We start from the raw sequence: 23,890 nt of genomic DNA on the forward strand, positions 1-23,890 counted from the left end.
GAGCCTAGGAGTTCAAGACCAGCCTGGGCAACATAATAAGGCCCTTTCTCAACAAAAGATACCAAAATTAGCAGGGCGTGGTGGCTTGTGCCTGTAGTCCCAGCTACTCAGAAGGCTGAGGTGGGAGGATTACTTGAACCCAGGAGGCAGAAGTTGCAGTGAGCCAAGATTACGCCACTGCAGGTCAGGCAACATTTTAGGCACTAGAGGACAGTCTATCACTGTGTCCTATGGAGCAGCACTGTACGTACATAACAGAAACCGTAAACATATGTAATAGAACATGAAATGTGATGCGGGAAATAATAACAAAGTGGGTGAGTGGAGATGGTGTTCATGTTTTGTGTAGAGTAGCCAGTGAAGATTACCCTATTAGGGAATTGTAAATCTAACTAGTAGGACTTCATTTAACATAAGAGATATGACATCGGGTAGAACTGGCTTAGAAAACCTTGGCATGATAGTTCATATTAATTCTTGAATTTGAGATAATAAATATAGTTTTAAGAAACGAATAAACTGTTTTGAACTTTGTTATAGTGGATCTATTTCAGTTTGCATTCACTCATTTTAAACTTTAATCCTCTAATCATTTTGGACTAAGGTTGAAATTTGTTTACCAGAATTAGGTAATTAAATGATCAGCATTGAAATAGATTAGTTAGCTAAAGGGTGATTACAGCATTGACTCATTTAATTAGTGTGTGGAGGATCATGGCTCTTCCTAGGGAGGTTCTGAATAATTTGGCAGATGGTTGCCATTATAGAAAGTTCAAGTTGACCAGTCATTTATTTTTTCTCTGGAAGTAGAAACACATTTTATTAACTCTAGGGTACAGACTTTGTCGTGCTACTTTATTTACATTAATGACTGGTGAAAAAGTTATCTGAAAAGAACAGAATCAAAATTCAAAGATAGGTTGTTCTAGAAAGGATATGAAAAGAATAGAGGATAAAAAAGATATACTTTTGTTATGGTTTTAGGCTTAGAATTTGCTTCAAAGTTCTCTTTTATGGGTAAGCATTAGTATTATTTTTTGGAAAATAGTACTGTGTCTATAGTGTATGATTTGAAAATACTTAACCATCAAAGTATCAACCCTTAAAGTGGGCTTAACGTAGATAAAGTTGGTTTTTAGAATTAAAAAAAAAATGCCACCAATCAAAGTAGGTTATTTCTAAGACCTTAGTAAGTTTGAATTTAGGTTGCACACGAATAAAACGGAATTTGTGCAATTAGGAAGGATTATTAAAATTTTATTAAGCAAGTGTTGTATTTAGAAGCAGAAAATACCAGATTTACAATTTTCAACTTCCAGGGTATGAGAATGTGATCCAGGTTTGTCCAGTACAATCTGGTGGGCACTTCCACTTGCGGGTTTTTGAGGAAGATTTCCCTCCCTCATGAAAGGATCTGGAGCTGGAGAGCCACTTTGTTCTTTTCGATCAGAAAAGAACTATGTTTTGAGAACATATTAGTCATATATTTAGATTTATATATTTATATATATCTATGTGTTTTGCATCCATGAATTCAACTAACCACAGGTTGAAAGTATTTGGAAAAACAATTGTGTCTGTACTGAACATGCACAACTTTTTTTTTCTTGTTATTTCCTAAACAATATAATGACTATTTACATAGCATTTACATTGTAGTAGGTACCATAAGTCATCTGGGGATGATTTAAAGTATATGGGAGGATGTGAATGTTATGTGCAAATACCGTTGCACATATGCCATTTTAAATCAGAGACTAGAGCATCTCTGGATTCTGATGTCTGTGGGAGGTCCTGGAACCAATCCTCCTCGGATACTGAGGGATGACTGTATTTTCTCTAGATGGAAAATCTGTGATTGAGTTGTTAGTTTTAGCATTGATTTGTTAATATTGTAATATTAGTAGGACATTTTAATAGATTTCAGTGTCAGTTTTTCTTGCTTGGAGTTACGGTTTCCAATGTTAATTTTGGAAAACATTGTCAAGTACAAGTAAATTAGGTTCTTTTTATTTTCTCTCACTTTTTGTTTGTTGTTACTTAAAGGGGGTTTATATTGTATCCACTAGAAACTTAGAAGAACCAAAATTTCACACATTCTTGTTAACATTAACATGGATTTTTTTTTTTTGCTTCTATTTCAGATTAGGGATTTGATAAGAACACCTCTGTAACAAAAAAGCTTAGTAAAATAGTTGTGATTGGCTTTTGATATATCTGATAAACACAATGCCCTTGCTTATGGTGCTTTGCCTGCTTGTTTCCAGGTCTTTCTTGCTGACTAGCAGAAAATTTCAGAGCCTCAACACAATGAACCGATTTCTTGTTAAAAGTATTTTCTTTTTTTTTTTTTTTCCACTGTTCAAGGTTTATTGGGGGTTTTAGTTGGTGTAACACTTGGATAGTTGGTTGCATTGTTTGTATTACATTGTATGGTAATGTACCCTACTGAAATATAGTTCACAAAATTAGATCCTTTGGAACAAGACATGCGATATTGGATCTATACATTGAATGCCAGGATGTGACAGACTGGGAAACAATGTTGGACTAGGCTTGTTCAGTGAAGGAGCCAGGAAGTTATATAACAAATGAACATCTCTCTGGCTCAAGGGGCAACTGCAGCATGTGCAGCACTGGCAGTGGTCCCTAAGAGGTGGCAGAACTATTTCACACTGACCAGTTTAGGACTACACAAGGTTACCACCATCCAGCATCAGAATATAGCTGTAGGACTTTACAAAGCATTCCTATTTTTAACTTCTGGAATTGATGTTTTTCCCAGTCCATCTTAAAATATTACTGCTTTAATCACAGATCAGATAAAAAAGGACAACATGCGCAATCTCCAACTAAAATCCTGTTGTAGCCTAGACAGTAAAATGGTATGACATCAGAAGTCTTTAAAATTGCAGCTCTTTTTGGATCCCCCAAAGTGTATCTGCACTCTTCTTCAAACGGGTCTCTTCCTCAGGAGTCAGAGTCACCACAACGTCTGAGATTCCATTCTGTCCGAAAATGCAAGGGATACTAAGGAAGACATCATCCTTTATTCCATAGAGACCCTAATCATGGTGGAAATTGGGTGCACCTGCCTAAGATTCTTCATTATAGTCTCTGCCAAATCTGCCACAGAAAGTCCAATGGCCCAGGATGTGTAACCTTTGAGTTTGATCACCTCATAAGCACTCTCAACCACCTGCTTGTGAACCTCTTTCCACTGTTCCTTATCTGTATCAGTCCCTAAATCTGGGTGCAGAGTCTTCAGGGAGACACCAGCAACATTCACTCCACTCCATACAGGCACACTGGAATCTCCATGTTCCCCAAGGACCCGCCCATGACAGCTTAATGGGTGAACTCCCAGCCTTTCCCCCATCAGGTAATGGAATCGGGCTGAATCCAGATTGCAACCACTTCCAATAACACGGTTTTTGGGAAAGCCACTTATCTTCCAAGCCACATAGGTCAAGATATCCACTGGATTTGAAACAATAAGCAACTTGCAGTTCAGGCTGTATTTTACAACATTAGGAATGATGAATTTAAAGATGTTCACGTTACGCTGGACCAAATTAAGACGGCTTTCTCCCTCTTGCTGACGGGCCCCAGCCGTAACAATGACCAGCTTGGAGTTTGCAGTTACATTATAATCTTTGCCAGAGACAATCTTTGGTGTTCTAAGGAAAAGGCTGCCATGTTGAAGATCCATCATCTCTCCCTTCAATTTGTCTTCAATGACATCAACAAGAGCAAGTTCATCTGCCAAGTCCTTCATTAAGATACTGATGGCACAGTCCATACCAACAGCACCAACCCCAACAACTGTAATCTTATTCTGGGGGGTCTGTTCTTCCTTTAGAAGATTATGAATCAGCTGATCCTTGAGAGTTGCCATTTTGGACTTGGAACCAAAAGGAACCAGGAATGCACGTCCGGCAGGCGTTGGGGGTGCTCAGAAGTGGGATCCGGACTCGGCGGCAGCTGCTCCAGCCAAAAGTATTTTCTAATAATCTAGCTGGCACTTTAGTTTTCACTTATCCCTGTATAGGATATGTTTTATGTATACACAATTAAAATGATCTTCCAAGAGCTAGAATTTATCCAGATTCCTTATGAGTTGTTTCTGGGCAGCACTGGTGGTGTGTCGTGTTCTCTAGTATTACTGTATTGTGGTTTTGCTTTGGTAGGAGATGATAATAAGGAAACTGATCATATTTTCTTTTTTTTTATGGTAATACATTAGGCTCACATTATAATTATATACTTTTGGTCTTTAAAAAATCTTGCAGGTAGTTAAGACAGCTTTTCTTTTGTTATAGCATTTTTTTAAAGCCTTCACCACATATAGAAAAACTGCTATTTACTAGTTGAATTTTTATTAGAGCCTGAGTTGGTTAATGATGTTTATACCACTTGTTGGCATTAGAGGTCATTTAAGGTTATTTTCATCTTGTCACTGAGTTGTTTCTTGGCCTAAGACATTTTGCTATGCTCGTACTTACTTTTTAGATTTTTATGAACATAATTAAACTTACCACATCAGATAACCATGAATGTATTGATAACTTTGAAAGTGCCACAAGAGGCACACGACATCCATATATACAAATATAAAGGACTTTAAAAGAAGGAGAACCTCTGAAGGAAAAAGTGAAAATTTAAGAAAATAAATGCTACATATGTGCAGTGTCTTTCAGTGAACAAAGGGGCTAAGTAATTGATGAAATGAGGAAAAACTGTCCAGGAGCAATAGCTCTTGAACTTGATATTCAGTATAATCATCTGGGGAACTTAAAGTATTTCAGTGTCCAGGCTTTACCATTTAACACTTCCATAAAACAGTTCCTGTGGATGGGACCCAGTCGTCAATATTGAGTAAAGCCCTCCTGGTGATTCTAGGGTGCAGCCGAGAATGAGAGCTACTGGGCTGTAGAAGATGAGCCTTATTACCAGATGTCTCTTAGTATAACATTAATTTAACAAGAGACCAGGAATTGATAGAATTTAAAGGCTAAGCATGGACCATTTACTAATAAAACTATTATCTAGTCACTGTGGCTTCAAGGTTAGTTTGCCATATGCGTAACATTTAAATGCGTATTCAACTAGCATACATACTGGTAGCTCCTAGGAAGTTCCTGTGACATTTGGTCACTAGTAAAAATAATCAAAGGAGAAGGTTAACTATTGTAACAGAAAAGAACCTGTTCTATTTTGGAAAAAGATGCCCGATAGAACAGGTATCAGTAAGGAGAAGAGTATGCCTGATTTTAAAACTTCAGTGAACTCATTCACCTTCCTGGTTGGTGGCATTAAACTTAAACACCTAAGCTATTTTGTACTTAAGAGATATCCTTTGATTTCTTAGTTATTCCTTAAGGGCATAAATTCTATACATACTTAAAAAAATCCTTAATAGGCTAATCAATCACCTTGATGCCCAAAAGGCATATGTTCCCAATTTAATGGTTTCCTGACTTATTGCCATTTCCTGACCAGCTCAGTGTAGTGGTTTCCCCCACAACCCTCAAGACAATACATATGGTTGTTATAGCCTCTTACTATCAATGTGATACAAAAATTTTTCAAATGCTTTTATTACCAGAAGGCCTTCCAGAATAGATGAAGTAAATTAAGGATCTGTCCTTAGGATTTGTTGAGGTGTGGAAACCAAATAGTCCAACAGTAAATTTAATCTTAGGTTTTGACTATTCCTTGTATATTACTGTTATGGTAGATTTTATTCATGAATGTTTTTTCATTAGGAAACTGCTTTGTACTGCCTTGATGAGTTTAAAACTTTTTCTGCATTTTTGTTAAGAATGACTTTGTTATACTCTCTTATTTAATAGATATACTTAGTGGTAGTTCAGTTTTTTTTTAAATTTACTTTGGCTCTGGAAGTGATAGCATCTCTACATTTTGCAATGGTCTGAGGGAGTGTGTGAATTTCCCACATTAATGCTGTAGCTAGGACTAGAAACTTGGGTTTTTGACTTAAAAAAAAAAACTTTGTGAAATAAAAATAGTTATAGAAAACATCGAAAAACAAATGTGTACCTTAATGAATTATCATAAAGAGAATACCACACAGATAAATAAATAGAACCTTGCGAGTCATCCTGGAAAGCCCACTATCTGCCTTGTCCCACCCAAAACCCTCTCTTAAATTTTGTGTATATTTTAGCCTAAAAGTAATCACCATCTTGAATTTACGGGAATCACTTCCTTGAGTTTCTTTATAGTTTTATCACTTAAAAGTACATCCTTGGATTATATTTTGTCTGTCTGTCTGTCTATCTATCTGTCTGTCTATTTTTCTATCTTTCTTTCTTTTCTTTTCTTTTCATTCTTTCTTTCATCTCACTCAAAAGTGTATCCTCAGACTATAGTCCAGCCAGCCAGCCATCTATCCATACATCCATCGATAGGGTCTTGCTCTGTTACCTAGGCTAGAGTGCAGTAGTGATCATGGTGCACTGTAATTGAACTCCTGGGCTCAAGTAATCCTGTCTCAGCTTTCTAGAGTGCTGGGATTATGGACATGCAGCACTGTGCTTGGCCTTTTTTTTATTTAAAAAGTTTTTTGAGAGGAAGCCCCTGGGTCTATTCTGTCCAAACACTATTGAAGCAAGTGATAGATCCATGGGGCCACCAGATGTGCTGCTGTTGCTTGTATTTTAAAATTTGGAATATCTTTATGTTTTGTTTAACCTTCGGTTATTTTATCCAGGACATTCCGAATTTCACTGATTTGTATATTTGTGGTAAAGTTAACATGTTTTCCTATCCTCTGTATTTCTTGCACAGAGACAGCTAGATCTAGAGACATGATCAGAATCAGGTTTCATCTGTTTACCAAGATCATAGGAAGTATTATATTCTTTCATTAATAGGTACTTCTTTCTGGTTTGCAATTAGAATTCTATAATTTCATTTTCATTTATTGTAGTATTTTTACAGAGACATCTCTCATATACTGTTTGGTTAGCTAGTGATATAGGAAATTTAGGATAAATGCTTGATTCTTTTCCTTTATTTATCAGCTTTCAGTATATTAATGTTATTCTCTGTCATTCTCTGAAGATGGCCAGTCATTTTTAATATCAAAAATTTATGCATTACAATTATTTTTAGTGAAGATCAAAGTGTCCCATCTTTGGCCATTGGGACCTGTCTAGTTGGCTCCTACTCATTTTGATCTGATGATCAAGCTGCTCCTCTACTGTATTTATCCTGTTAGACCTGGTATCAATTGAGTCTTTCCTTTAGTGTGGGGAATGATATTTCAAAGTTTACAGTCTAAGGGCCAAGGATACTTACTGTTCTTTTGATTTAATTGCTGTTTTAGTGGAGAGATAGAAAAATAAAAAAGCTTGTGTGTATGTGTATTTAAAAAGTTTTTATTTTGCATATGTTCTGTCTCCAACTGCTAATTTTGTCATACTGTTTCTATATTGACCAAGGATATAGCCATAACATTTCACATTCTTCCTTTTAGTCTTCATTTAGATTTTTTTTGGTTGTTTGTTTGTTTGCTTTAATTGTACTTCAGGTTCTGTGGTACATGTGCAGATCATGTAGGGTTGTTGCATAGGTACTTACATGGCAAGGTGGTTTGCTGCCTCCATCCCCACATCACCTATATTTGGCATTTCTCCCCACGTTATCCCTCCCTGACCTCCCAACTCTAGTTGTCACTCCCTTAGTCCCCCTCAACAGACCCCATTGTGTGATGCTCCCCTCTCTGTGTCCATATGTTCTCATTGTTCAGCACTTGCCTGTGAGTGAGAACATGCAGTGTTTGATTTTCTGTTCTTGTGTTAGTTTGCTGAGAAAGATGGTTTCCAGATTAATCTATGTCCCCACAAAGGACACGAATTCATCATTTTTTATGGCTGCATAGTATTCTGTGGTGTATATGTGCCATGTTTTCCTTGTCTAGTCTATCATCGATGGGCATTTGGGTTGCTTCCATGTCTTTGCTATTGTAAACAGTGCCACAGTGAACATATGTGTGCATGTGTCTTTATAATAGAACGATTTATAATCCTTTGGATATATACGTAGTAATGGGGATTGTTGAGTCAAATGGAATTTCTATTTCTAGATCCTTGAGAAATCACCACACTATCTAACACAATGGTTGAACTAATTTCCACTCTCACCAACAGTGTAAAAAGTGTTCCTATTTCTCCACATCCTCTCCAGCATCTGTTGTCTCCAGATTTTTTGATGATCGCCATTCTAACTGGCAGGAGATGGCATCTCATTGTGGTTTTGATTTGCATTTCTCTAATGACCAGTGATGAAGAGCATGTTTTCATATGTTTGTTGGCTTCATAAATGTCTTCTTTTGAAAAGTATCTGTTCATATCCTTCGCCCACTTTTTTTTTTTCCTTGTAAATCTGTTTTAGTTCTTTGTAGATTCTGGATATTAGCCCTTTGTCAGATGGGTAGATTGCAAAAATTTTTTCCCATCTGTTGGTTGCCGGTTCATTCTAAAGATTGTTTCTTTTGCTGTACAGAAGCTCTGGAGTTTAATTAGATCCCATTTGTCTATTTTGGCTTTTGTTGCCATTGCTTTTGGTGTTTTAGTCATGAAGTCCTTGCCTATACCTATGTCATGAATGGTTTTGCCTAGACTTTCTTCTAGGGTTTTTAATGGTGTTAGGTCTTATGTTTAAATCTTTCATCCACCTGGAGTTAATTTTAGTGTAAGGTGTCAGGAAGGGGTGCAGTTTCTGTTTTCTGCACATAGTTTTAACCTCATTTAGTAACTATATTTGAATGCTCACCACCATCCTTATATTGATATTTCTCCAGACATTTTGTTTGTCTGAAGTTTGTTCTTTAGTGGGGCTCATGGAAACAATATTTCCTGGGTTTTGCATGTTGATAATAGTATGTGCCCTTTATTGTTGAGTCAGTTTTGTTGGATATAAAATCCTTGGCTCACATGTTTTTTTACTTAGGACCTTGAATAATACTATATATTTTTTTCTAGTATAAAGCTTAACTGCATTATTGTCAAAAGGTCAGCTGATAACTAACTTTTAGTTATAAGTTATTGTTTGTCTTTATCTGGGATGCCTGAGTTAGGATTATCAAGTATGCAGTATGCTCTTTTATTGTGTTTCTCTTGTTTTCTTATTTTTCTTTTTCTTTCATGTATGTGTTCTAGTTTTTAGCTTTGGTTTTCTTTTTCATGGATTCTGGTATATGTATGTTGGATTTTTGTCTATCTTTAATATGCCATCTTCTACCAAATGCCTTTTATCTTATTCTTTATTTCTTTTTAAGTTTAAACAATTTTATTTATTTCATGTCTGCATCTCTTATGACATTGTTTATTCTTGTTAGTTTTTATTTCTGAAATGATTTTTTATTTGTTTTTTTCTTGAATTCCCTCACTGTATTTTTGAGTGTGTCTTAGTCTACTTTAAATATTTCTTTATGTCTTATATATTCTCCTAATGTCTGTTAGCTCACTTCAAAAGTGTAAGTTACAATTTGATTTATGCGTTTGTCTTTGAGGTGTCTTTCATCTTTTACAGGAATTTTCTGCTCAATTTTGATTTCACTTTCAGCACTTTCTCCTCAAGGTAGGGTTCTGTTCTGGAGGAGCTCTGGCTACTGATGGGACATGGAGTGCTCCAGCTCCTTCAGATCTTTTTTGGGCCTCTTGTAATCACCCATATCCTTCCAGTTTGAGCTGCTGCTTTTAGATTGGCCTAATGAGATGTCCAGTGGAAATCTCTGGACCATTTTTGAGTTATCTTGTTTTTATGTTCATTGGCTACCCTGTTGCTTCCCTTTGGTTCTTCCCATATGGATGTTGCTACTGTGCGATCTTGTGGCTGTTGGTGGTTTGTCTTCAATTTCCTGTAGTTTGAGGATCGTTGAGGAGATACTCTGTCACCCAATTTTGTTGAGTGTTTGATTTTGCTATTTAGTTGTTTGGCCTTTTTTTTTTTTTTTTTTTGTGGGAGATCAGGGAGTTTTCAAAACTGTATTGCTGCCTCCATCTTCCTAGATCCTGTAGTCTTCTGATTTTGAATCTTGTATTATTATTATTATTTTAATTCTATGCCAATTTATGTCTTGGATTAAAAAACAATTCAGGGTTATTAGCACCCTCCTGCCCTAACTATTAGAGTAGAAAATAATGACATTTTTCTCTGTAACTTTTAGCTGTTAGCTCTTGGGTTTGGTGTTATTTCATCCATAAACTTTCATTAAACTTCTTAATGGTCCATGACCTACAAATAGTTTTAAGCTTAATTTCTATGCTATGCTTATGCAGTGTTATCATTTCGTTATGTAGTTTCAGTAAGTTATGCAAGATGCATCCCTTTCTGAATCCCATTGATAGTTGGGAAATTCAGACTGCCCTTCAGTACTGTACCCCACCCCTGGAAAAATAGGTCTCATCTGCTTGTGTATGTCTATAAATTAGTGAGTGTGTTAAAGCTATCACAGCATGAAATCACTTCAAGCGCTGTGAAAGACTATCTTGAAGAATTTAAATTGATTGCAGATGTTAGTACAATTAAGCAGGCCTGATGAGCTCAGAATCATGTTTCTCAGATTTGAATATGAATGCATTTAAAAAAATTATAGTGATGTACTCCATGTAAATGGAGTTCATAGGCATCTAAGAGTTTTTATCACCTTCTGTTTTAAAATGGCTTAGCAATGTGAAAAGTGATGCGTGATTCCCTTGTGCAGATACTTGTATTACTTTGGATACGTGTGTATTATTTGTCTTAAGTATATAGTTCCATGCCATCCTTAACTAACTAAAATTGACACTGAATGATTATTTCCTTTGTTAATTTATCTACTTATTACTTTATCTACCTTTTGTGCCTATAATTCATTTAAAAATTATCCTATAGACAGAAAGTGTAATGTTATTTCATTCAATTTTTAAGAAGAGAAAAATGAGTATGACAAAGAAGTCAAATGAGTTGGCTTAGATTATAGAAGCATAGGATCTTTTTTTACCCTTGAGGTCAGATCTCTTGACTAATTGAACTCTATATACTTAATTTGCTTTTGCTTTATTTGAGCTGAAATGTAAAACTTTTCTAGTTATTATTTTCAAACATAGCATACTGGTTTCAAATTAGAAAGTGAATTCTGAAACCAAACTATAACAAGATTAAGTAGAGTGTGTGGTATGTTCATTTTCAATTTATTTCAAATTGATCTGTGCTGATTAAGTAATTAAACTCATCAATTTCTGTAACACGTTGTAAAATATTATGGACATTAGGGCTTTATTATATATATAGTAGTAAAATCAAGTGGAAACATGGTGGGTAATTGTATTTTGCTACTGTTTTTAAATACTAAAAGTCACTGAAATATTGTTTGAATGGGAACTACATTAATGATTTTTCAATAGGAACAAAGAATACAAAATATTTTTTCTAGATGGTAAAAATTAAGGTTGTGTTCTGCAATATTTTATAACTTAACTCCTAAGACTATACGTTTCTTGGATTTAAGAATCTAGCTTTGTTGTTTCTAACTTTGTGATTTCTGAAAATCATTATTCTTCTCTAACTCATTTTACTAAACTATAAAATTTAGGGGTTTTTGTATGGGTAACTATGGATTAGGGGCTATGTTTAAAATCTTAACAGTTCAGTCTTCTAATCCAAGTTCAAGTAAAGTGTAAAATGAGCCTGAGTAAATAAATGTTACAGTTGAAGTCTTCTTAAATCTGATTCATATGTGGAATAAAAAGTTGAATAAAAAGTTAACAAAACTAAGTATAGGAAAAAATAACACAGGTAGTATTTTTCCTGCACATGAAATATGCAAGTATGTATTCACAGCCAATCTTTAGAAATTGAGTCAAACCGTTTTCTTTGAGTAGGAGTCGCTCTTGTTTTTTTCGTACATAAGACATGACCGTAAGCTATCACCTGTGATCACCATTTATGTCTGTTTTGAGTAGACCAATAATTTATACTTGTAATCTAAGTTTAGACTTATAGGAGATGTGTATGGTTTTTACAATGAGATTTTTTTTTTGTTATCTTAAACCTTTACCTAATTTTTAAGATAAGTTTTTTTAAGCAACTTACCCTAATCTTGTCTTTCTTGAGCCCTAATAATGCTCTTTCCTTTGATTCTTATATGATTACATTAATGAACACAGATATTTTAACAGTTAATAAACAGGGGTACAGAACATCAACTCTTGATATTCACATAATTCACTTTATGGAAGTAGATGTGTAGCCTTCAGTATGCTTTGAGCATCTCTTGCTTAATATGTGTTATAGAATAACGGAAAACCTAATATCGAACATCTATCTCTAGAGCCTTACATAAATCCATGCTTTATTTTTTCTGGTGAACTTTGTTTTTTACTCTTTCCCCAATGCAGTCATAGCAATATATTTTTCTAAAGCTTGTTTTATTTTTTCCCCCAGTTAACTTTTCTGCTCTCTTTCTGTCAGAAATGACCGAATGAATTCAAACTGACTCAAAAGCAGAGCATATTTGCTCGTGCATCTGAGAAGCTTAGTATTGGCTTGAGGCAGGCATAGATCTGGGTTCTCAAATGACCTAAGGATAGGTTCTTTCTGTATCTCTTACCCCTACTTTTCTAATCTTGGCTTCATTCATGTAGGTTCTTTTTATATGTAGAAGATTAGTAGAACTTCCTGATTTAACACCTGTATTTTAGGTCTAGTAGTCTTTAGAAACTTTAGGTCACTTACCCCATTGATTTTTAAAAAGTTGATTATATGTCACTTAGCTAATAATATATTTTATATGAATATGTCTATACCTCCTATTTGTTACATTCATTTTATATGTAATAGAGTTTTAATTCAAATATATATGAATTGAAAATATAAATAAAATCATGTATTACTATTTCATTTGAAAATTTTGTCTCAAATGAAATCAGTTTGCTTTCTCTTTAATTTTTATCATATTTTAGGTATGTTGGATTCATGACATAATTCCATTTATTAGTTTTCTTTTAAAAATTATACCCATTTCCACTCCTGAATTTTAACTTTAAATTATCCATTCTATTCTGTCCCATATAACTGAACTTAACTGTATTCACTCAGGGATGTTCTGGGATCACATGCAAACATGCAGAAATCATTACACTTCTCCAAAGTTCATGGTAACCACCTCCTTGTCCACTTCAACTCTTTTTGTTCTTGCCTTGCCTGTACTAGTTCTGCACTTCTTATATCACAAACCAGCTTCTGTTCTCCCTTTAGCCACTTTTAATTACTCAGTTGTAATTTGCTGTTTTGACTTTAGCATTGCCACCCTTTTTGCCTATTGAGTTAGTACTTGAGGGCACCGAATGAGATGTAAAATGCTTTGGTTCTCCCTTTTTATGTTGCACTTGGAGGAAGAGACAGGCACTGAGGTCATGTGTCATTCAGGCAAAATAAATCCTTAATATTACTTTTGAGAATTCTTCATTATCCACATTGATGGGGATCTTGGAGGCCCATGAACTGGATTGGTCAATATACAAAGACTCAGTTTGTGTTCCATGTGCAGGCATACAATCTATTTTAATGGAGAGTGATGTATAAAAGTCCAAATACCACTTTAGTAATTTACAATCAGATATACTATTCTTAAGAAGACTCTTATAGTTTCTTCCCTCCTTATAGTGCTAGTCTACACAGGAAGCCAAATGATACAGAGTTGCTTACTTGGTTTGTTGGATGATCCACTATGGAGATAATAGGGCATATATTTAGACTAATACATATCCTACAACTCTGCATGCACTCAGCATCATGTGCTTTCATTTAATGTGATAAACTAGAAGCTCCATGAAGGCAGAGAATTCTTGCTGCAGCAAAAACTATATATTTGTGTTTATGTGTCTGGGCACTCCCTTTCCTGGGGAGTCGCAATGTGATTTTGCAGCACTTTAGGTCTATGGACATGTTTGCAGGTACTGTGCAGACTGCCTCCTCCTGTAACACATGCTCACTTCTCTTAGAGGACTCTGAAATTGATAAGGTCATACTTTCTTATGGCAACATAAATAAATTTATTTTATTTTGAGGTCATAAATTTATTCTGATATTGGTGCACATGTGTATAATCTCCTGAGTCATTTTGCTGGGAGGCTTACATTATCTCAAATTTTTATTTTCCTTAATTTAATATGAAGTTAATTATAATTTAAGATTTGGGAGTGCCTTATAGTTGGCAAAATGTATCTCTTCTAAAGTATACTTCTTGTCTGGTTATCTTTTAGGGAAGAGTTAGATGAGAACTAGTGTTCTCATTTTAATTTTGCACTATTTAGATTTTATAGCTCATGATCTTTACACATTTCCTTCTGTTATTTTTGTGGAGTTTTTAGGACATAAAGGTTGTTTCAGTAATCAAAATAGAATGATTAGAAATTCTAAGATCAACTTGTTTAGTAATCAAGTAACATTCCAAGTATCATTCATTTATTCATATGTTTGAATTTAAAATTATTAAAATCAAAGATACAACTTAAAAGAATAGAGTATCTCTTAATGAAGCAGTCTTTAACTAGGGTGAAATAATTTGTTACTATTTTATTGCTTTGTTTTGTACTTATGTGAAAAAGTTATATGATTTATATATACTTTTCACATTAACAGTGCTATAGAAGGAATACTTTTCTTCTGATGTATGATCAGAATTCAGATGTCATTTTAATGCCCAATAAATAAGTAAAAAGGTAAATGAGTGAATAAATGTCTCTAATTACTTTTATATAATGCTTATTTAATAGCAAAATCCAAGTTAAGAATGTGACCAATGGGTAATGTGCTAAATAAAGGTATTTAAAAAGTAACAATTTTAACAATCTTCTTTTCTTCTTTTAAAAGTGATTCATTGTTATAGAAAATTTAGAATATATACGACATTATGAGGAAAGAATAAAAATCCCACCAAAGATGGGGCATTTACCTATAATATTAAGGTTGTTTTAATTTTTGAAAATCCTATATAGGAATATTTTAACAATAAAACCAAGATTTCTATAACAAAAATTAAATATGACTTTTTCTGTTATGTCAGAGTTTTGACAGAAGCCCAGAGGCTGAGGCTGTCAGGTGCTGAAACAACACAGCCATGAAAAGAGAATGTGAAGCCTATTGTGCTACCATTAGCCTGTCATCTACTTGAAACTATACAAGATTAAGGTTCACAATAATTTAAGAAATGGAAGATTGACAGAGGGGCTTTCTTCTGAGAGAGAGGTGTCAGAGTGCTATGATATTATTTCTGACCCTTTTGAGGGACTGGAGCCAAATGAGTGGTGATTTGAGAGAAACACTCAGAGGTTGATGTGTATCCCTTCCAATTTGGAGACAGATTGGAACCTTACTCTATTCATTCTGCTGGGCTTTAAAGTCAAGAGGCTATTTGAGCTGCTTTGGTGGCAGAGCAAAGAAAAAAGATTAGACTTATAGTTGGAACAAGCTGGATTTGTGCCATAACATTGGCCAGATGTGGATCTTTCAGAAAGCATTGACTTTGACTTGTCTTAGGAGGAGTTTTTTCCCAAGGGGCTCCCCTGTATGTGCAGTGAACCCCAATAGGGACAGTTTATGTAGGGTAGGCTATTTCTTTAGTATTTCTTTACTGTATTAGTAATCCATATACGAATTCCATGGAAGATGTAGTCAACACTTGAATATCAGCTACATGTAGAGGACTGTGACTCCAGAGTATAACAGTCATGCTTGATTACTGCAGTTGTTTGCATCTGTCTCTTTTTTTTCTTCATTGTCTTCAGCCCTGAAGGTACTGGAGGAAACCTGATGAGTTGGCATAGTGGAGTGGAAGAACAAGGTGGGAAAATGGTGAAGATCTGTAGCCCTGTTCATCCACTACAGATTTGAGTGAGGTTCACACTGAGAAAGGGGAGAAACTTTTTATGTAGTTAAGACTGAAGTTTTAATATTTTATTTATCTTCAGAAAGAAACTTGATGAGGCTAGATAAGTTATCTGAAAATTAGAATATCATACTGAGATGATATTACCAAAATTAATCTTGGAGAGAGAGAATGTTATTAAGTAGGTTAAAATCCAGAAGTCATAGGGAAAAAAGATGGCTACATTTGCTAATACAACAAAAACCTTTTGTGTGGGTAGTGAAGGACAGAGAGAGAGGGAGTAAGCAAAGTTAGAAGAAATAAAAAACTGGAAGAAAATGTTTGCTGTGTATCAATAATGTGTAAACAACACCTACGAATCATTAAGAAAAAGATGAATAACCCAATAGGAAGAAATTTACTTTATGTGAATAGGCGGTTCACTCAAGAAAAATTATGAATGTCATACATCCATATGAAAAGACATTTAATTTCAATATGTAAATTAAAATAGGTATGGAGAGCATTTTTTGTCTGTCATAACAGAGAAACTAATGTTTTTGACAGTAAATGTTTGGTGAGGGTATAGAAATACATATCAATGCAAACTATTGCTAGTATAATTTGGCAGTATCTATCAAAATAAAAACTTGTATACCCTACTGATGTAACAGTTCCACTATTTTGAACCTATTTTATAAGAATACCTTGAGCATATAAAGATCTGTGTATCAGGATGTTCTTGCAGCACTGTGTGAAATGTCAGGAAATTTAAAACAAAAATATTTATCAATAGAGACATGATTAAGTAATTTATAGTATAGTCATGCAGTTGATGGATAACACAGCTATTAAAACCAATGAGTTAGATCTGACTTAGAAAGTTACCCACTATTAAAAAAGATATAAAAGCATATGTATGGTATGAACCAGTTTTTGTTAAAGACAGGGTGTGAGTTTATCTTATGAATGAGTTGGTGCTGTGTGTGTCTGCCCATGTAAAGGAAAACCCTTCTAACCAAACTTGTAAAAGCATTTGCAGTGATCATCTTCCACTAGGGTTGGAGAAACTGGGGCAAGAACTTTCATTTCCTTGTATACTTGAAAAAGGAGTAGTGAGATTATGGGTGACTTTTTATTTTTGGTGTTTTTGTGTGTCTCAGGTTAGCATTTTTTGACCAAAAAAAAACAAAAAAGCGGGGGGCAGATAATGCAGTACAAAGAGCTAGGGGAATAGGAAGGACAGCCATCTCAGATTACATCAAACTTCTGGAGTGGTGAGATGTAAACCAGAGTGTAAATGATTGCTCCTTGATTGTAGGCTAAAATAATCCAGTCTTTCTTCTGTTAAGTATAAGAAACTTGGAATAGTTAATGTGAATAAGATAAGATCTCTAGCACTTCAGAGAGTTCACAGTTTAGTGGAGACAAAATGTATAAGCAGGTAAGAGGAGTAGCCCTGAGTATGTGCTAAAGTGCTGAATTATTGCCAGAAGCACAGTGTTGAAAACGCAGTACTCTGACTTACTGGAGTTAATGGGAGAGACCCTGGACTGTCATCAGCATCTTAGCTGGCAACCTAAACAGTGCAACAAGCATCTCCTACTGTGACTTCCTTTATCAAAGTTTTCAGTGTTGGTTCCAGAAAATATCCCTTAAGAATAATGTTTTCTTAGCAGAAACAAAATCTGATGTTGTTCCTGAGAATACCATTTTTGTCTTGTTTACCAGGTCATTTTACCACAGTGCAGATGGCCTGATAACATGGACCACATTTCAATTAGGAAATATAAAAACAAATCAGCAGAGCTAATAGTATGCTGTTTGTAAAGCTTTTAAATGTGACTTGGAATATCACACAGATTCATTTTATATTCTTGTAGTAAATTGACACTCATTTAATAATCACTTTTATTTACAGAATTTAAAGTTTTGGAAACATCTGTGTAAATCTATGAATAATATAAATGTTCAGTTTGTGATCATTGCCAAATAGTGTTTATTAAGCATTTACCTATGTGTTACAATGCTGGATGCCATAAATATCACCATAAATGAAAAATAGAGTTAGCCTGGTTATTTACCTCATGAAAGAGGTATGTTACTACATTAAAACGTATGAAAAGTATGATTTTATATTTGAAGAATTTATGTATTGTTTGAGAGTTTATTACATAAACAGATTTCTTTTAAACAATTAGAGGACTGGATTTGATAACATTATTTTCCATTTTACAAAGTTTTTTGATTCCTTCATTTATCAGGAAATGCCACTCAATTATAATTCCTGCTTCCAAAACCATTCAGTTGAAAACTTGATATTTTCATCTTTTTTTTTTTTTTTTTTTTAAGAGAAAGTCCCACTCTGTTGCCCAGGCTGGAGTGCATTGGCACCATCTTGGCTTACTGCTGAAACCTCCATGTCCCAGGTGCAAGTGATTCTTCTGCCTCGGCCTCCTGAGTAGCTGGGATTACAGGCACCTGCCACCACCCTGACTAGTTTTGTGTTTTTAGTAGAGATGGGGTTTCGCCGTATTGACCAGTCTGGTGTTGAACTCCTGATCTTAGGTGATCTGACTGGCTTGGCCTTCCAAAGTGCGGGGATTACAGATGTGAGCCACTGTGCCTGGCTGATATTTTTATCTGAACACAACTTTTCCAAAGTAATATGTTATCATTGTAGAAAATACAAAAAACAAAATGCAATCCATCCATAATTTCTCCAAGAGTGGTAATGGTTGTTAACATTTTTGGTTACTTTATTTTCAGCCCCTGATAATGAGATTGAAGACACTAACCTCAAATGGTTGCTGTGAAGAATAAATGAATATTACTTTATGTGTGCTGGCTGGCATATTTATTTGGCACAGCACCTAGAAGTACTAAACATAGGTGCATTCCTTAGTTATCTTTTAAGTGTCAGCCTTATTTTTGATATTATCTCTCTTTTATTTCAATAATGTCCAGATTATGTTTCAACTTTTTATTCTGAGGTTTGTTAGAGACCTTTAGTAACTATAACTTACAGTTAGCAGTATAAGGTACTGTTTGATGGAGATACATTTGTAATCTAGTGTTTCTTGGTACAATCCAATTTTTCACTTCAAAGAAAATTTTAATGTACATATATATGAAAGTTAAGTCTGATAGAGTAATTCTCTGTAGAGAAGAGCAAGGAAAACACATTTTCCTCTGAAATTAATGAAATTAGTTATGGTCTGCTATAGATTGGTTTTCTTGTTCATGTGTGTAAAGGCATGTATAAAAACTTACCAATGAAGTTAACTTAGCAAGAAGAGAAAAGATGGAGTGATAGTGAAAGACTCCGTTAAGGGGATAAAGGAGGAGAAATCTATGAAAGGACTGACCAGGTGCTACAAGTATACCCATATCTATAGGTACAGTGGAGAGAGGTAGAGAAGAATTAGATGAGCTAGTCTAGGAAGATCAGTTTAGGTAGGAAAACACAAAGTATCCTGCTTCAGGGGATTGACAGATGCACATCGAGAAGAGATGGGTGGATTAGGAGATTCCTGATTGTTTATAAGAACTACTATGAGAGAAGATCCATGGGGAAGGTAACCAAATCTGTGGATTCAGTGTCTAGTGAGGAAGTGGGTCGGCAAATGTACCCCATTGTTTGGTACATTTGTACTCTTCAGATGTTTGGTGGTTAGCATTGAGGGATGAATTAGTAGCCTGATGGGAAGCAGAATTGAGGGAGGTTTGGGTGAGAGAGAGAGTGGTTGAAAGGTTTGTAGAAAAGGAGTCACTAGGGAGAAAGAGATTGAAGATGAAAGAGGCAAATAGTTATTGGGATTAGATTGATGGTTTAGGGTTAAAAATTTTAAACATAAGGAATCACACATATTTCTCTGGGCAGAGAGATCAGGTATAGATAGAAGAAAACTTGTTTCCTTGACAAAGAGGAAATTTGAGTCAGCTCATACTGCAGAGCTTCACTGTTATCAGTGAAGTAAGGGGCAAAGTTATGTATTCTGAGTAGAACAGATTTCAGGATAGTTTTGAGAAGAGCTCATAGGTTTTGAAGAGGCATTGAAGGAAATGGGGTATGATAAAAATATCTGAAAGCTATCTTGAGGGTCCATTTGAGATTGGAAAATGTAAACAAATAATGCAGAATAATGGTTCTTAAATTCTGTTCAGTGCAGGCACCTTTCTGAAAAATGGAGTCTTACACAGTCCTCCCTTGCCCCTATATGTGAAAGATAAATGGGGAGCTATTCTCATTGAAAAAGGATAGTGGGCCTTAGAAGCCATGGTCAACTCTCTTATAGTCAGTTCTGAATTATAGAACTCTGAGGAATGCAAAGTAGACTGATACTGTCTGTCCTGATGGGAGAGGAGTACAGTGATCAGAAAAGGAAGATGATGAAAGAGAAATGTTGGGATCAGCTTCTCCCTGGCTACAGATAGATCAGAACAATCTCAATCTGTAAATAACACAATAGTGACTCTGAGATTAAGGCTTTGGAACAAACATGTAAAATGGGAAATACTTTCTGAAATTAAGTATTAACCATTGTATCCATAACTTTTGGGTGAGTGGAAATGAGAATAAAAATTTTGTGTAGTTAAGAAAAAGGAAACTTTGTCAAATGGAAATTCTAAGTGTATTACTGTGGTTCTTAGGAGTAATTTAAATAATAATGCCAATTATACATCAATTTCAAAAGCTTCAGCTATTGTGTGTAAAGAAATAATTCAATTCCATTTCTCTCAAAATAAACCATGTAATGATATGTTCTTTGTAGAAACATGTGGAGACTTAGGAACACTGACATGGGTAGTGAGAATGGAAAATAATTTATATAATCCCAGTTTTCTAGTACTGACATAAAAACTGCAGTGTATCAAACTCAACAATTCAGTTGACTAATACATGGCAGTGTTAGTCAAATTTCTTTGGGTTGTCAGTGACAGAAGCCTAACTTGAGTTAATCTGAGCAAAAAGGGAAATTTTATTGGCTTGAATATCTGGAAGGGAAGGGATAAGGTTTGGGATGCTAGAATGAAGTCTGATGCCAGGACATTTTCTCTCCTCTTCCCTTGGTCTCTTTCTGAATGTTGATTTCCTTTTCGCAGACTGCAGAGTAGTTTTCTCCAAAAATTGAAAACCTGAAACTAAGATAAAACATAGGCATAATAATTTGTTTAAAAAAAAAAAAAAAACAACTAAAACTGTTTTTATGTCAAATTAAGCATAGGCAAAAGACAAATAATAGACATGGTAAAAAATATTTCTAGTGACTTTGACAAAGAGCTACTACCAATACTCTCCAGTGGGCTTTTAGGACTTGGCTAAAAAAACAGACCAAAAAAAAAAAAAAAAAAAACCAACAAAAAAGCCAAATCAAGAATGCAATCCCATTCACATTAGCCACAAAAAGAATAAAATACTTAGGAATACAGCTAACTGAGACATGAAAGATCTCTACAATGAGAATTACAAAACACTGCTGAGATAAATTAGAGACAACACAATCAAATGGAAAAATATCCTGTGCTCATGAATAGAAAGAATTGATATTGTTAAAATGGCCATACTGCCCAAAGAAATTTACAGATTCAGTGCTATACCTATCAAGCTACCAACAATATTTTTCACAGAATTAGAAAAAAAATGTATTCTAAAATTTCTGTGAGCCAAAAAAGAGCTTGAATAGCCAAGGCAATTTTAAGCAAAAAGAATAAAGCCAGAGGCATTTCACTACCTGACTTCAAACTATACTACAAGACTACATTAACCAAAACAGCATGGTGTTGCTATAAAAGCAGACATATAGACCAACGGAACAGGTTAGAGAAATGAGAAAGCCACACACATGTAATCATCTGATCTTTGACAAAGTTGACAATAGCAAGCCAATGGGAAAGGACTCCCTATTCAATTAATGGTGCTAGGATAACTGGCTAGCCATATGCAGAAGATTGAAACCAACCTCTTCCTTATACCATATACCAACATCAACTCAGGATGGATTGAAGACTTAAATGTAAAACCTAAAACTACAAAAACCCTTAGAAGAAAACCTAGGAAACACTGTTTTGGACATAGGACCTGGAAAAGATTTCATGATGAAGACTCCAAAAGCAATTGCAGCAAAACCAAAAATTGATAAATGAGACCTAATTAAACTAAAGAACACCTTCACAGTAAAAGAAGCCACCAAGGGAGTAAAGAGACAACCTACATAATTGGAGAAAATATTTGCAAACTATGCATTCAACAAAGGTTTGATATCCTGAATCTAAAAGGAACTTGAATCAACAAGCAAAAAACAACCTCATTAAAAAATGGGCAAAGGACATGAACAAACTCTTTTCAAAAGAAAGCATGCAAATAACCAACAAGCATGTGAAAAAGTACTCAATGTCACTACCCATTAGGGAAATACAAAACTCAACCATAATGAGATACCATCTCATACCAGTCAGAATGGCTACTATTAGAAAGTCAAAAAATAACAGGTTCTGCTAAGGTTGTGAAGAAAAAGAAATGCTTATACACTGTTGGTTAGATAGAGTGTAAATTAGTTCAACCATTGTTGAAAACAGTATGGCATTTCCTTAAAGACCTAAAAACAACCACCATTCAGTCCAGCAATCCCATTACTGGGTATACACCCAAAGGAATATGAATCATTCTCCCATAAAGACACATGCATGCACATGTTCATTGCAGCACTTTTCATAATAGCAAAGACATGGAATCAACCTAAATACCCATCCACAGTGAACTGCATAAGGAAAATATGGTATGTATACATCATGGAATACTACACAGGCAAAAAAAAAAAAGATGAAATCATGATCTTTGCAGCAACATGGATGGAGCTAGAGGCCATTATCCTAAGCAGATTGAAGCAGAAACAGAAAACTAAATAATGCTTTTATAAGTGGGAGCTAAACATTGAGTACACATGAACATGAGGAAGGGAACAGTAGACACTGGAGCTTACTTGAGGGTGGAGCGTAGGAGGAGGGTGAGGATTGAAAGACTATCAGGTACTGTGCTTATTGCCTGGGTGGCAAAGTAATCTGTATGTCAAACCCCATGATATGTGGTTTATCCATGTAACAAACCTGAACTAGTACGCTTTGAACTTAGAATCAATGTTGGAGTTTTAAAAAAAATGGGCTAAGAAATTGAAAAGTCAATTCAAAAAGAATAAATTCAAATAAATATGTAAAGACTTACAGTATGGATATCCAAATTAAAGTCACCTTATACCTACCAAGTATCTCTTTTAGTGGAGAAAAAATATCTTCATACATGGCTGGTAGACTTGTGATATAATATAGCATTTTTGATAAAGCTAGCTGAAATGTCTATGAAAAAAGAAAATATACATGCTGTTTGACCCAAGAGTTCATTCCTGGAACTCTATGATATAGAAATAAAAGTACCAATAGATGAAGACATATGCACAAAGATGTGTTTTCTGCAGTATTATTTACTGCTATAAAGCAGTTGGAAACAAAAGGAGATGGTGAAGGGAATTACCACTATTTATGTTATGGAGTAGTATGCCCATCTTAAAAAGAATGAATTTGTATAATACCATATAACTTGAGGAACTTTCATGAGGTGAAAATTGAGAAAAGCAAATCTGCAGAAAATCATTAAGATGATGTGCACATGCACACACCTATATAGGATTTTATCTGTAGGGAATAAAATGCAGAAGAGTATATATACCAGGCTTTTAACATGGATTCCTTTATGATGGGAAGGAGATAGCGAAACTCGGCAAAAAATTGTGCTGTTGTGGATTTATGAAAAAAAAAAATCAGATATATACAGTCAAAGAAGTCAAGAGTTTAAAAATTATTTAGAAAACCATATTAAAAGGGTAATATAGATTTGATTACTTTTAGGAATTATGACTAATGGATTCCAGAATGCCATACTTAAATTACAGTTTTCAAACTAAAGAAGTTGAGAAACATTAAAACAAATTTCTGGGCAAGGTTGAAGATGGTAGA

At 34.8% G+C, this 23,890-nt stretch overlaps 1 protein-coding gene, 1 long non-coding RNA gene and 1 pseudogene across 5 annotated transcripts in view; 1 reads left to right on the forward strand and 2 right to left on the reverse strand.

Annotated features, from left to right (window-relative positions):
- Positions 1 to 23,890, forward strand: part of DIAPH3 (diaphanous related formin 3) — a 506,459-nt gene that overhangs the window by 78,770 nt on the left and 403,799 nt on the right. The gene's annotated exons all lie outside the window — the stretch shown is intronic.
- On the reverse strand, positions 2,792 to 3,933 carry LOC100404465 (L-lactate dehydrogenase A chain pseudogene; annotated as a pseudogene).
- The window catches only part of LOC144579019 (uncharacterized), a 64,961-nt gene continuing 61,915 nt past the window's right edge, over positions 20,845 to 23,890 (reverse strand). For 2 of the 3 annotated variants that reach the window (XR_013525797.1, XR_013525798.1), the window contains exon 4: positions 20,845 to 21,025. This is a non-coding gene — a long non-coding RNA (uncharacterized LOC144579019). Of the gene's footprint in view, positions 21,026 to 23,139; positions 23,234 to 23,890 lie in introns of all 3 variants that reach the window. The other variant, XR_013525799.1, reaches the window with a different exon arrangement.

The sequence above is a fragment of the Callithrix jacchus genome, chromosome 1, assembly GCF_049354715.1.
Source record: "Callithrix jacchus isolate 240 chromosome 1, calJac240_pri, whole genome shotgun sequence".
NCBI lineage: Eukaryota > Metazoa > Chordata > Mammalia > Primates > Cebidae > Callithrix > Callithrix jacchus.